Source organism: Bombina bombina, chromosome 1, assembly GCF_027579735.1.
Source record: "Bombina bombina isolate aBomBom1 chromosome 1, aBomBom1.pri, whole genome shotgun sequence".
Lineage (NCBI taxonomy): Eukaryota > Metazoa > Chordata > Amphibia > Anura > Bombinatoridae > Bombina > Bombina bombina.
Window position 1 is genome coordinate 890,597,351 of NC_069499.1, and position 15,275 is coordinate 890,612,625.

A 15,275-nucleotide genomic window follows, 5' to 3' on the forward strand; every position below is an offset into this window, starting at 1 on the left:
CAATCACAGAGAATGCATGAATTGCAGAAATACATTCACAGTGTACCTGGCGGGCTGCGAGGCCTGCGGTTTGCAGTATGTAGGGATGACCACAAGGGAGACCAGAGTGTGCATCAGAGAACATTTCTCTGATATCAAGGCTGGTACCCTAACAACCCCACTCGTCCAGCATTTCAAATTGGTCCATAACAAAAAGAATTCTAGTTTTAAATGGACCATAATAGAGAGTGTAAAAGCTGGCCGAAGGGGGGGGGGGGGGGGATAGGAAGGCAGCACTCGCACGAAGAGAGATTTTTTGGATATTTCAAATGAAAACAAGACATCCTACTGGATTAAACTCAGCCTTAACCTCATTAATTATTGGTACTAAGAGAAAGCAAGGTAGAAGGCTGGGACAACACATCTTTTGTGAATACCATTCAGAGTACATTCACACTATTGTTTATTGTTTATATTTCAGGGCCATTTATGTTCAGCCATAGGTATTTATAGCATAGGTCTATTTTGCCAATACATTTATTTCTAATGTTGTTATCTAATGGGTTTTGATTGTAATACTTTTGCCCTGTATAAATTGAGAAATATGAATATATATATATACATAAAATTGTAAATTGTTTATTTAAATGTCCAGTCTAGGAGTATAGGTGTAATACAGAATACAATATGCTCAATGTGTAATATATAATATATAAAATTTACCTATACACTGTTTCCCCTTTTTCTATTAAAATAAGAGGCAAATAGGTAGTTAAAATTGAATTCTTGTTGTCAATATTGGATAAAACCATTACATGGTATTATAATAACACTTGACAATAGTGTATATATTATGACAACTTTTACACATATATACGAGTCATGTTTCTGTATATTTCCTTGCACAATAGTTAAGTCCTTCATTAGATTCACAGGTAGATTATATGGTAATAGTTTATGTGAATAGGTAATATTGAAATTCACAGGATAAGAAAGAGTTAAGTAATTAATGCCCATCAGCCAATCCGGTGGTTTTTATTCCTTTATTAGGCCCAACAGTTGTATGGGATTTTGAGAGCTATGAGTACGGCGACAATGCCGAAACGCGTAAGCTTATCAGTCAACTGAAGGGCATGTTTGTGCTATTGCTGTTACCAGACCTGTTTTATGGATAAATAAAGACATTATACTTTATTGCTGCGGCTCCGGACTTTTCTTGAATTATTGAAGAATAAATTCTGCCTAGTAATTTAAGGAAAGGGCCTTCGAATTGGAATTGTCTAAGGGTATGAAATAAATGGGGCCACTCCACTCTATCAAAGGCCTTCTCTGCATCCAGGGATAACAGGAAGGCCTCCTGATTCCCCTGTCGCCGCAGGGCCCCTGTTCTTGTCCAGAAGTGATTGATGGCATGGAGGACTTTACGTATGTTAACTACTGATGTTCTGCCGGAGACAAAACCCGCTTGATCGGCATGCAACAAAGAGGGGATAATTTTTTTAAGAGTATTGGCTAAGATCTTGTAATCGGTGTTTAACAGGGAAATTGGGCGGTATGACTCTGGGAGGGAATGATCTTTTCCGGGTTTAGGGATTAAGGTGACATGTGCTGAAACAAACGAATTAGAGGGGCTGCTCTCCTCCAGGAAAAACGCATTGTAGACCCTCGAAAGAGTAGGGGACACCTGGGGCGACAGGAGAGTAAAGAACTCTACAGGGAGGCCGTCTGGGCCAGGGGTCTTACCCAGAGACAGGGATTTAATAGTAAATTGTATCTCCTCTGGGTTACCAGGGCTTTCAAGGCCTCCATTTGTTCCACGGTGAGATGTGGAACTGTAATGGAGTTCCAAAAGTCTATTTGTGTGTTTGAGTCGGTTGGTGGTTGACTTGTGTACAGGTGGGTATAGTAGGTCGCCAAGCAATGTGCCAGCTCCATGGGAGTTTTATATGTTTCCCCCTTGAATCTAAGCACAACAATGCCTTTTTTGTCGCATTGAGTTTTTACTAGGTTAGCCAACAGCTTTCCGAAACGGTAGAATTTACTTGCCGTTTTTAGTATACCGGCAGCCGTCTTTTGCCTAACAAAGGTGTCTAACTCCAGCTTGGTCGCAATATAAATATCATACAAGGCACGTGATTTGTGAGTGCAGTAGGCTAGGTAGGTCTGACATAACGCAGTCTGCAAAGTATTATGTGTATACTGGGTTTTGCGCTTAAGGTCAGCTACGTATGATATGATTTGGCCTGTGAGTACTGCCTTAGCTGCTTCCCAGATCAACTGAGGAAAATCGCAGGGCGTTCCTGGTAGGGCACCTATGCGCGTCACCCAAAATAATCTCTACTGGAGCGTGATCAGAGATTACGATGTCATGTATGGTTTCTGAGGCAATTTGTGTAATAAGTGTGTCCGCCACCAGAAAGAGGTCTATGAGGGACAGTGAGGAGTTAGCCTTAGACAAACAGGTATAGTCTCTACCCTCAAGATGTCTCCTACGCCAGATGTCAACTACAGCTAGAGAGTTAGCCAGTAAATCTCTCTTTTCAAATTTCCCTTTATAATTCCGTAACCTTTTCGCTATCGGAACCTCCTGCACCCATGTTCTGTCCAAAAGAGGTTGAGGGGATTGGTTAAAATCACCTCCAATTACTAAGTTTGAAACCATAAATGGGGTTAGATTTTGTGTTAAGGTTTTCCAAAAAGTTATTATCTTGTGGTTAGGCGCATATACATTACATAGTGTATAATTGATGTAATCTATAGAAATCTGTACAATAAGAAATCTGCCCTCTGGATCAGCAACAGTGTTAAGTAGGTTAACCTGTAGGCGCTTGCCAAATAAGATAGCTAGACCTCTGCTAGAGGAATTGTGTGACAAATACATGACTCTTCCCACCCAATCACATCTCAGTTTTTCATGTTCTTCATCCCCTAAATGTGTCTCCTGCAAAAGGGCCACATCAGCATTTAATCTGCACAGGTGTGTTAAAATTGACTTGCGTTTTATGGGGGAGTGGACACCACCAACATTCCAGGTAATTATTTATTATTTATTATCATACTCAGGCATTATCAGGGACAGAAAGAGGACACCCCTAAGTTGACGTGTCCCCGGGAGGAGCAAAGAGAGCAGGGGGAGGGGCCAAGAGTCCGTCTTAGGTAAGAAAAAAAGAGTTTAACTCTTACAGTAATGAGGTATGGGGGCCTATCTATCAAGCTCCGAAAGGAGCTTGACGGCCCGTGTTTCTGGCGAGTCTGAAGACTCGCCAGAAACAGCAGTTATGAAGCAGCAATCACAAAGACCGCTGCTCCATAGGGGCCATGGTCTCCAGCTGGGGTAACCAGAGGATCCAGACCTTGGTGGATTTCAGTATGCAAGTCTGCAGTGTGTCTCTGCCTCCTTTACGCAGTTTTTGCTGTGTGGCTCATATTTTCTTTTAATGGGGGTGAGAGTTTCTGAAAGTATTTGTCCACTTTCATGAGCAGGCCTATGGGGACAGATAGGTAACTCTCCAGGTGCAAGAATCCACACAAACAGTACCCTCAAGAATCACAGGGGTTAACATTCACTGATGATATATAATGGACCTGTTGGTAATTCCAAAAATCTGAGTCAAGAGAACAATTACAGTCCCGCTTTGGCAAGGGCTCCCAATATTCAGTGCAACTATGCATTTATCACCCAACTTGTAATGAGTGGTAGGGCGTTGAGTCACCTAGCCATCTGTAGGGGCAGCATGTACAAGTTTATGCCCACCAGTACTCCCACTCTGTATCAGATACACATACGGAGCAGTGAGGCCTCTGGCTCTTTAAAATGGTGCCTGTAATCCTATGCACACATTCAGCGGTCTTAGGGTGTAATATATCGGCACTCAGCTATAGCACCATACAGCATCCAGACCTGGTAAGTATGTGGGGGGGCTGCGTGAGGTGTGTTAATTTTTTATCTCCGGTGCAGCACCACTCAGGCAAGCGGGTCAGCGTGTGGAGGTCTCAGCCGTGCACTTACCACCATCTCCCGATGCAGCTCTCCAATGATGTCGCCTACTAGAAGTTATCCGCCGCTTCCACACTGCAATCCAGCAGAGATATAGGCAGACACGGGATTCTCTTGCATGGTGCCACACTACCCCTCAGTGCTCAGGTCCGTTGCCACGTGTGTTGGCACAATGTCCACAACCGGGGGCTAGGGCAGATGAAACGCCCAGCTCAGTCTACAAGTTCCACTGACCTTTGCACAGTCTCCCAGAAGGAATTAATGTTGTGGGGTTGGGATGGTCGCTCTAAGGGGTGCAGAAAAAGCTTTTTTTGTTAGTTTGGGAGTGGAGCTCACACCCGTTGCTTCCATTCAGAAGGCACGTCCACCGGAAGTCCTGTCTTGGTATTTTATTTTTCATTTTATAAACAAAGGACCAAAGAAAAACCCACTTACCCGTTTGTTAAAGAAAAGCTCATATCACTTTAATTAAAGGGACACTGAACCCGTTTTTTTTCCTTTCATGAATCAGATAGAGCATGCAATTTTAAGCAACTTTCTAATTTACTCCTATTATCAATTTTTCTTCGTTTTCTTGCTATCTTTATTTGAAAAAGAAGGCATCTAAGCTAAGGAGCTAGACATGTTTTGGTTCAGAACCCTGGATAGCACTTGTTTATTGGTGGGTGAATTTATCCACCAATCAGCAAGAACAACCCAGGTTGTTCACCAAAAATGGTCCAGCATCTAAACCTACATTCTTGCTTTTCAAATAAAATTGGGTTCAGTGTCCCTTTAATTATATAGAAAACAAATGTATAGAATTCAAGGAAAAACAGGAACTCTCATTTGACATTGGTTTCTTTCCTGTATCAATGGATTCAAAAAGAGAATATAATTTTAAACAACTTTCCAATTTACTTCTGTCATCTTATTTACTTCATTCTCTTTGTATTCTTTATTGAAGAAGCAGCGAGCTAGTTAATGCATTGTGTGAGCACATAACATTTTGCATTTATGTGCATCAACCAATCAGCAGCTCCTGAGTCTACCTAGGTATCCTTTTAAAAAAATGATATCAAGAGAACAAAACAAATTAGATACTCTAAATAAATTGTAAAGATGTTTAAAATCGTATGCTCTACCTGAATCATGAAATACATTTTTGAGGTTTTATGTCATAAGGTGTGGAGAACCTACTTATTCTGGTGTGAGGAGCGTGGATTTCCTTGGCATAAGGTTAAGGTTGCCAGGATTCCGTTGTTTCTCCAGGATGGTCTGGAGGAGGGTCTTTCGGGCAGTTTCCTGAGGGGACAGATTTTGGCCTTGTCTGTTTTACTGCACAAGAGGCTCTCTGAGCTTTCAGATGTTCAGTCTTTTGTTAAATGCTCTGATTAGGATCAGACCTGTGTCCTGATCTTCGGCTCCACCTTGGAGTCTGAATCTGATTCTTAAAGTTTTGCAACAGGCTCCATTTGAGCCTATGCATGGAATTGATATTAAATTGTTGTCCTGGAAAGTTCTCTTTCTACTGGCTATTGCTTCGGCACGCAGAGTATCTGAGATTGCCACCTTGCAATGTGAGCCTCCTTATGTGGTGTTTCATTCGTATAAGGTTGTCTTACGTACCAAGTTAGGGTTTCTCCCTATAGTCGTGTTGGACCGCAACATCAATCAAGAGATTGTGGTTCCTTCTTTGTTTCCTAATCCTTCTTCTTCGAAGGAACGTCTACTTCATAATTTGGGCGTAGTTCGTGCCTTGAAGTTTTATCTTCAAGCTACTTAAGATTTTAGACAAACTTCTTCCTTGTTTGTGGCATATTCTGGAAAGCGTAAGGGTCAGAAGGTCTCTTCGACTTCCTTATCTTTTTGGTTGAGGAGTCTTATCCGCTTAGCTTATGAAACAGCGGGACATAGACCTCCTCAGAGAATTACGGCTCATTCTGCTAGAGCAGTGGCTTCCTCTTGGGCCTTTAAGAATGAGGCCTCTATGGATCAGATTTGTAAGGCGGCTACCTGGTCCTCCTTACACACTTTTTCTAAATTCTACAAGTTTGATGTTTTTGCTTCAGCTGAAGCAGCCTTCGGTAAAAAGGTTTTGCAGGCTGTGGTGCCCTCAGATTAGGGTCCGCCTCTATTTTTGTCCCTCCCGTTATCAATCAGTGTCCTCTAGAGCTTGGGTATAAGTTTCCCAACAGTAAGGAATGAAGCCATGGACTCTCCTTATATTAAGAAGGAAAACATAAATTATGCTTACCAGATAATTATATTTCCTTCTGTATAAGGAGAGTCAATGGCTCCCGCCTGTGTTTCTCCGATGGGCGGCCCCCTAAATTATGTGTTTCCTTCTTAATACAGGGAAAGTCCACAGCTGCATTCCTTACTTGTGGGGAATATTGAACCTGGCCACCCCAGCCAAAGGCTTAAATACCTCCCGCACTTCCCTCATCCCCCAGTAATTTTTTGACTTTCGTCACCGGCGTTTCTGGACTAGCACTTCCAGTACATTGCTCCTCCGTTTTGGTCTCGCTACTCCTTCCAGAGCCTTTTACTTTTAGGAATCTAGGGATTCTTTTGGCAGTTGCCAGATTCCAGATCTAGCGGTAGCTTCCCTTGTCTAGACGATTCTGGTTCAATCGCCATTGTCACGTCTGATAGAAGACCATTAGGGATTTCATCTGTCTTCCTCGATCCTCAGGGATGGAAGAATATCTAGACCAGAGTTCTCTGGTGTAAAGCACCAGCGTGGATCCTATTTTAGTCTTAATAGACATGAAGACATTTCTATCAAACTTGTGAAGTTATTAGTTAGCTTCATCAGGTCGTACCATCCAGACCTCCTTAAGGCCATCGCTAGCTCTGTGTTTGGTGCTGATGATTTGTCATGGGGTCCATCATGGACTTCATTCCTTTTGCCAGGTCCCATCTCAGCCAAGACTCAGTGTAGGCTGAGGCAGTGGAGCGGCGCTGTTTCAAATCTGTCTTAACAGATTTACCTGGACTACTGGTTGAGAGAATTGCTCTCTAGTATCATTGTCCAGATCTCCTTGTCCCGAGGGACATCTTTCTTATATCATCCGGGGCGATTTTGACTAGAGTCGCAAGTCCGTCAGGATGGTGGGGGTGTGCCAAGAGGGCATGAGGCCCGTAGTTTTCCCTCCTGATTAACTTTATGGATCTTCAGCCAATCTTGTTGCTCTGAGGGTTTAGCCTACTGGGTTAGTCCCAGTTTATATATTCTAGTCAGTTTTCTCTCGGTGGCTTAGATCTCCATCTGAGGGGAATGAGAGACTCCCTAGCGATGAGGGTAGTATCTCAGGTTCGGTAGTGGGCAGAGGCCCACTACTGCTCGCTGTCAGCGATCCAATCTCCGGGTGTGGTCATCCGCGATGGATGTTCCCTACATACATTCCCTTTATCTGGGGATAAAGTCTCCATCCGAGGGATTTTCAGATATTTGCATTTGGTAGGGGACTCCGGATGAAGGTCTCAGGACGTTCCGTCTCAATACCTAGTTACCCACAGATGGGTCGTGGTTCAGGGATCCTCATGCGGGGCGAATGGATGCATTAGCGGTGCCTTCGAGGTTCATTACAATTTTTTCCCTTTCTGCCATATCACTCCTTCCTCGAGTGGTGGCTCGAACCTAGCAGGAGTAGGCGTGATACTGATTGCTCTGTCGTGGCCGTGAAATTCATGGTTCTCGGTTTAGTGGGGATGTTGTCTTCCCCTCCAAGAAAGTTACCTTGTCGCAGGGATCTGCTGGAGCAAGGCCAATTTGCTTCATCAAATCTTAATTCTCTGAGGCAGACTGCGTGGAGATTGACACTTAGTCTTAGCCAATAGAGGGTTTTCTGAAAGGTTATGGTCCTCTCCTTCTAGCACGTAAGCTAGTTTCTCATCATCTATCTTAAGGTGGGGAGGACCTCCTTCTTCTGTGAAGGGCTTGGTTCGTCCTGGCACACTATACAAGTCTGCCAGGATTCTTTCCTTCCTACAGGATGATCTGGAGAAGGGTCTCTTAGCTAGTTCCTTGTTGGGACAGTTTTGGCCCTGTCTGTTTTGCTGCACGATAGGCTTGCTGAGCTTCCGGATGTACAGGTTTTTGTTAGGGCTCTGAGTACGATCAGGCCGGGCGATCTGATGCTCCTCCTTGGAACTTAGATCTTGTTCTTAAGGTTTAGCATCGGGCTACGTTTAAACCTATGCATGAGGTTGACATTGAGTTGTTATCTTGGAAGATTCATTTTCATCTAAGTATTGCTTCTGCATGCAGAATTCTCTGAGATTGTGGCCTTGCAATGCGACCATCCGTATCTGATATTCCATGCTAATAAGGCTGTTCTACGAACCTAGTTAGGATTTCCTCCTAAGGTTTACTGAACAGCTCCTAAAGGTTCAGGATGCTGATATTTGCTCTAGTCAGTGCACTTTGAATCTGTGAGTATTCTGTTTATCTTTGGATGACTGTATATTATCAATCAAGAAATTGTGGTTCCTTTCTTATGTCCTATTCCTTCTTCCTCAAAGGAAAGTTTACTACTTAATATGGATCGTCCCTTGAAGTTCTATCTTCAGGCTACTTAGGAATAGACAGATTTTTTTTCTCTGTTTGTTATCTGTCTGGGAAGCTTAAGGGTCAGAAGGCGTTTTGACTTCCTTATCTTTTAGTTGAGGAGTATCATCCGCTTGGCATATGAGACAGCGGACACAAGCCTCCTTAGAGGATTATGGCTCATTCTACGAGAGCAGGGTTGTCCTCTTGGATTTTCTAAAATGAGGCCTCTACAGGGAGTGCAGAATTATTAGGCAAGTTGTATTTTTGAGGATTAATTTTTTTTTTTTTTTTTTTTTTTTTTTTTTTTAAATTTCAAAATTTTTATTAGTAAAGATTTCTCAAATATAATAGTGATGTAATAAACAATTTGGAGCTCGCAGGCTCCTACAGAAAGTATGAACAGAAAAAAATGGTACACTAAGAATGTGCCAGGTCAAGATGCGTTCCTAGAATGAGGAAAATGAACACAGTATAGTTCGAGTCAGATGAGGTGAGTTGACTGGGGTGGGGGGAGGGACTAGGGAGGGGGGAAAGGAGGGGTTGTTATTAGAGGCCGAGGTTTAGTTCATGTGCGGGTGGTACATGGAGAAGGTTGTCTAGAGTGCGTTTACTCTAGGGTTTGGGGTCCAAGTAATGGAGTGGTTAGATTGCCAGTCTGCCCACACTAGTTCAAATAGGTCTGAATTATTAAGGGAGTAAAAGATGGGTTTCTCCATATTGTAGATGTATGCCATATAGTTTAGAATGCATGACCATTTTGGGGGCGTCTCGGTTTTCCAAGCCTTGGCTATTGTCGCTTTGGTAGCTGTTAGCAAATAAATTGCTAGGTATGCTTGATGTTTAGGTAGTTTAGTAATGCCTATGTGTAAGAGGGCGTTAGAAGGAGTTATAGGGAGTGTTATGCCTAATCTCCCTAGCGTACGGAAGCAGGTACTCCATAAGGGTTTTAACTTGGGGCATTCCCACCATATGTGTAGAGAGTCTCCTTTTTTGCCACAGTTACGCCAGCATAAAGGAGAGGTAGAGACGAACATTTTGTTAAGTCTCGCGGGGGTAAGGTACCAGTTCGTTAAGAGTTTATAATATGTTTCGAAGAGTGTGACACAGTGTAGTGCTTTTTTAGTGAGGGAAATTACATGATGCCATAATTGTGGGGGCAGGGTCAAGTTCAGCACTGATTCCCATGCGAGCAATTGAGGATTAATTTTATTATTGAACAACAACCATGTTCTCAATGAACCCAAAAAACTCATTAATATCAAAGCTGAATAGTTTTGGAAGTAGTTTTTAGTTTGTTTTTAGTTATAGCTATTTTAGGGGGATATCTGTGTGTGCAGGTGACTATTACTGTGCATAATTATTAGGCAACTTAACAAAAAACAAATATATACCCATTTCAATTATTTATTTTTACCAGTGAAACCAATATAACATCTCAACATTCACAAATATACATTTCTGACATTCAAAAACAAAACAAAAACAAATCAGTGACCAATATAGCCACCTTTCTTTACAAGGACACTCAAAAGCCTGCCATCCATGGATTCTGTCAGTGTTTTGATCTGTTCACCATCAACATTGCGTGCAGCAGCAACCACAGCCTCCCAGACACTGTTCAGAGAGGTATACTGTTTTCCCTCCTTGTAAATCTCACATTTGATGATGGACCACAGGTTCTCAATGGGGTTCAGATCAGGTGAACAAGGAGGCCATTTTATTAGATTTTCTTCTTTTATACCCTTTCTTGCCAGCCACGCTGTGGAGTACTTGGACGCATGTGATGGAGCATTGTCCTGCATGAAAATCATGTTTTTCTTGAAGGATGCAGACTTCTTCCTGTACCACTGCTTGAAGAAGGTGTCTTCCAGAAACTGGCAGTAGGACTGGGAGTTGAGCTTGACTCCATCCTCAACCCGAAAAGGCCCTACAAGCTCATCTTTGATGATACCAGCCCAAACCAGTACTCCACCTCCACCTTGCTGGCGTCTGAGTCGGACTGGAGCTCTCTGCCCTTTACCAATCCAGCCACGGGCCCATCCATCTGGCCCATCAAGACTCACTCTCATTTCATCAGTCCATAAAACCTTAGAAAAATCAGTCTTGAGATATTTCTTGACCCAGTCTTGACGTTTCAGCTTGTGTGTCTTGTTCAGTGGTTGTCGTCTTTCAGCCTTTCTTACCTTGGCCATGTCTCTGAGTATTGCACACCTTGTGCTTTTGGGCACTCCAGTGATGTTGCAGCTCTGAAATATGGCCAAACTGGTGGCAAGTGGCATCTTGGCAGCTGCACGCTTGACTTTTCTCAGTTCATGGGCAGTTATTTTGCGCCTTGGTTTTTCCACACGCTTCTTGCGACCCTGTTGACTATTTTGAATGAAACGCTTGATTGTTCGATGATCACGCTTCAGAAGCTTTGCAATTTTAAGAGTGCTGCATCCCTCTGCAAGATATCTCACTATTTTTTTACTTTTCTGAGCCTGTCAAGTCCTTCTTTTGACCCATTTTGCCAAAGGAAATGAAGTTGCCTAATAATTATGCACACCTGATATAGGGTGTTGATGTCATTAGACCACACCCCTTCTCATTACAGAGATGCACATCACCTAATATGCTTAATTGGTAGTAGGCTTTCGAGCCTATACAGCTTGGAGTAAGACAACATGCATAAAGAGGATGATGTGGTCAAAATACTCATTTGCCTAATAATTCTGCACTCCCTGTATGGATCAGGCTAGTGGGGCAGCTACCTGGTCCTCCTTACATTCTTTTTCCTAAATTTTTAGCTAGTTTTTGCTTCTGTTGATGCAGCCTTCGGGAGAAAGGGTTTTGCAGGCTGTGGTGCCCTCAGATGGGGGTCGCCTTTCCTCTTTGCTCTCCTGTTAGCATTCAGTGTCCTCTGGAGCTTGGGTATGATTTCCCACAAGTAAGGAATGCAGCTGTGGACTCTCCCTGTATTAAGAATGAAAACATAAATTATGCTTACCAGGGCCGATGGGTGGCTCTAAATTTTAACTTGTTCTTCCGGCACCTTTTTCCTTGTTCCCTCAGCAGAATGACTGGGTGATGAGGGAAGTGGGGGAGGTATTTAAGCCTTTGGTTAAGGTGTCTTTGCCTCCTTCTGGTGGCCAGGTTCAGTATTTCCCACAAGTAAGGAATGCAGCTGTAGACTCTCCCTGTGCAGAAGGAAAGGAAATTATCTGGTAAGCATAATTTATGTTTTTTCTTCTGGCACCCTGATATTTTTCTTACTGTTCCTTGCTCCCTTGGCAGAACGACTGCGGGATAGGGGAAGTGGGAGAGGTGTTCAAGCCTTTGGCTGAGGTGTCTTTGCCTCCTCCTGATAGCCAGGTTCAGTATTTCCCAACAGGAATTGAATTAAAGCCATGGACTCTCCTTATACAGAAGGAAATTAAATTATCTGGTAAGCATAATTTATGTTTTTTATTATTAACAAACTTTAGCTTAATATTGGCTAAAAGTTTAGCCGGTGGTCACTAAAATCAGCCAGGTGGTGCACCTGCAAAAAAAGGTCCTGGGTAGAACACTGAACCCCATTGTTTTAAATCTCAGGATTCAGACAAAAAAATAATAATCACAACCAAAAAAATGCTTTTGTTAAAAAAGAAACCATTTTGGAATGGAAAATACAAGAAACAGAACACAAAGACCATCCATACACTAAAACAATAAAAAGGGGGAGTTTAATAAAATCAAGAATAAAATACAGAAAAAAAATAAACAAATGGAAAATATGAAATTAAAAGCCCCAAGGCTTTACTGAAGGTTCCTAAAGGTTCAGAATGCTGATATTTGCTCTAGGCAGTGCACTTTGAATCTGTGAGTATTCTGTTTATCTTTGGATGACCGTATATTTCAAACGATTCCACACCATTGGGGCACCTTCTTTTGTTTTTATGTTTGTATAGATAAAATGCATAATTCACTGCACTGTATCTCCTATACCATATTGTTGCCCTATTAAATGTTTACATTGAACAAATATACTTAAAACTCTTTGCTTAGCATTAGAGATATGATGAAATCCCAAAAAATTCTTTCATGATTCAGATAGATAGAGCATGCAATTTTAAACAACTTTCTAATTTACGTCTAATATTAATTTGTCTCCGTTCTCTTGATATCTTTTGTTGAAAAGCAGGGACGTAAGCTCAGGAGTGTGCACGTGTCTGAAGCAATATAAGGCAGCAATTTGTTATCCATATGCAAGAGCACTAGGTGGCAGCACTATTTCCTGTCATGTAGTGCTTCAGATGCCTACCTAGGTATCTCTTCAACACAGAATATCATAGGGAACAAAGCAAATTTGAGAATAGAAGTAAATTGGAAACTTTTTTTTTTTAAATGGTGTTCTCTGAATCACAAAACAATTTTTTAGGTTTCATATCCCTTTAATGTTGACATTTTGAATTTTCTTATGTGAAATGAATGTTATAAAATGGTTGCTTCTGTAACATTCAATTTAAAGCGACAGTCAACACCAGAATTTTTGTTCTTTAAAAAGAAAGAAAATTATTTTTATTACCCATTCTCCAGTTTTGCATAACCAACACTGTTATATTAATATACTTTTTACCTCTCTGATTACCTTGTATCTAAGCCTCTGCAAACTGCCCCCTTATTTAAGTTCTTTTGACAGAGTTGCATTTTAGCCAGTCAGTGCTCACTCCAGGGTAACTTCATGTGCATGAGCTCAATGCTATCTATATAAAACACATGAACTAATGCCCTCTAGTGGTGAAAATGCATTCAGATTAGAGGCAGTCTTCAAGGTCTAAAAAATTAGTATATTAACCTCCTAGAATTAGCTTTCAACTAAGAATACCAAGAGAACAAAGCAAAATTGGTGATACAAGTAAAATGGAACGTTGTTTAAAATTACCTGCCCTATTTAAATCATGAAAGTTTTTTTTGGACTTGACTGTCCCTTTAAGAAGAAATATTAAAGGAACACTGAACTCAAAAATTTTCTTTTGGGATTCAGATAGAGTATGACATTTTAAGCAACTTTCTAATTTACTTCCTATTATCAAATTTTATTTATTCTCTTGGTATCTTTATTTGAAATGCAAGAATGTTTCGTTTAGATGTTAGAAGTTTAGATGCCGGCCCATTTTTGGTGAACAACCTGGGTTGTCCTTGCTGATTGGTGGATAAATTCTTCCACTAATAAAAAAGTGCTGTCCAGAGTGCTGAACCAAGAAAAAAAGCTTAGATTCCTTCTTTTTCAAATAAAGATAGCAAGAGAACAAAGAAAAATTGATAAGAGGAGTAAATTAGAAAGTTGCTTAAAATTGCATGCTCTATCTGAATCACAAAATACAAATTTTGGGTTCAGTGTCCCTTTAATATTTGAATGATAAACCTCATGGATCTGTATTCAATGCACATGTTCAAAATCTATTTGAGTTTGCAATAAAGGGACAGTAAAAAAATAAACTTTAATGATTTAGATAATGCATGCAATTTTAAACAACTTCAAATGTGCTTCATTCTCTTTTACTGGAGAGTAAAACTAGGTAGACTCATAAGAGCTCATGAATGTGCACGTGTCTTTAGTACTCTATGGGCTAGATTACAAGTGGCGTGATATATATATATATATATATATATATATATATATATATATATATATATATATATATATATATATATATATATATATATAAGCTAACATCTAAACCCCCTAACCTAACACCCCCTAACTTAACCCAAATTAAAATATACAAATATTACAAAATAAATTCTAACTACCATAAAAAAAACTTACCTGTAAAAATAAATTAAACCTAATCTTACCTTTAAAAATATCCTATTATAAAAAATAAAAAATCCTAACCTTACATAAAATCCTTTTTTTATAATGTTAATGTTAGGATTTTTTTTAAAGGTAAGATTAGGTTTAATTATTTTTTTTAATGGTAGTTAGGATTTATTTTGTAATTTTTGTGTACTTTGATTTGGGTTAAGCTAGGGGGTGTTAGGTTAGGGGGTTTAGAAGTTATTTTATGACTTTGCAATGGGGGGAATGGCGATTTAGGGGTTAATAGTGTAGTTTATGACTTTGCGATGTGGGGGGATGGCGGTTTATGGGTTAATAGTGTAGTTTATGAGTGTAAGTGTACTTTGTAATGTATTTTTGATTTGTTTTGGGCAACTTTTTAGTTTCGGAAAACAGTTTACCACAGCTCTGGTAAATTCTAAAGACCGCTGCTCCATTACTGGTCCGGACACTGGTCACGGACATCAATCCACCTGATCCTATACGATCGGGCTGATTGACACCCCCTGCTAGCGGCCACAAATCTGCAGGGGGCGGCATTTCACAAGCAGTTCACAAGAACTGCTTGTGTAATGATAAATGCTGACAGCGTATGCTGTCGGCATTTATCGATGTGCGGCGGACATGATACGCTACATCATATCATGTACGCTTGCACTTTGATAAATTGACCCCATAGTGTACATGCGATTGTTTTATTGAGCACCTATAAAAATCCAGCATTCATTTTCTCAACATCAAATTGAGGGTATTCATTATCAAAATATTCCATAAACCGTCCCGTTACCTCAATGATCATAAGATACATCACAATATGATTTTTTTTAAACTAATCAAATTTGCCTCTTCAGTGTCAATGAGTTTAGCTTACAATATTAAATATTCCTGTCTATCATAACAATATTAAAATTTCCTGTTTAAACGTCCACAATATCAAGTAATATTAATCAGTCTATATC

The 15,275-nt window shown here is 40.7% G+C and overlaps 1 protein-coding gene across 1 annotated transcript in view; it reads left to right on the top strand.

Annotated features, from left to right (window-relative positions):
* The window catches only part of VAT1L (vesicle amine transport 1 like), a 676,099-nt gene that overhangs the window by 254,364 nt on the left and 406,460 nt on the right, over positions 1-15,275 (top strand). The gene's annotated exons all lie outside the window — the stretch shown is intronic.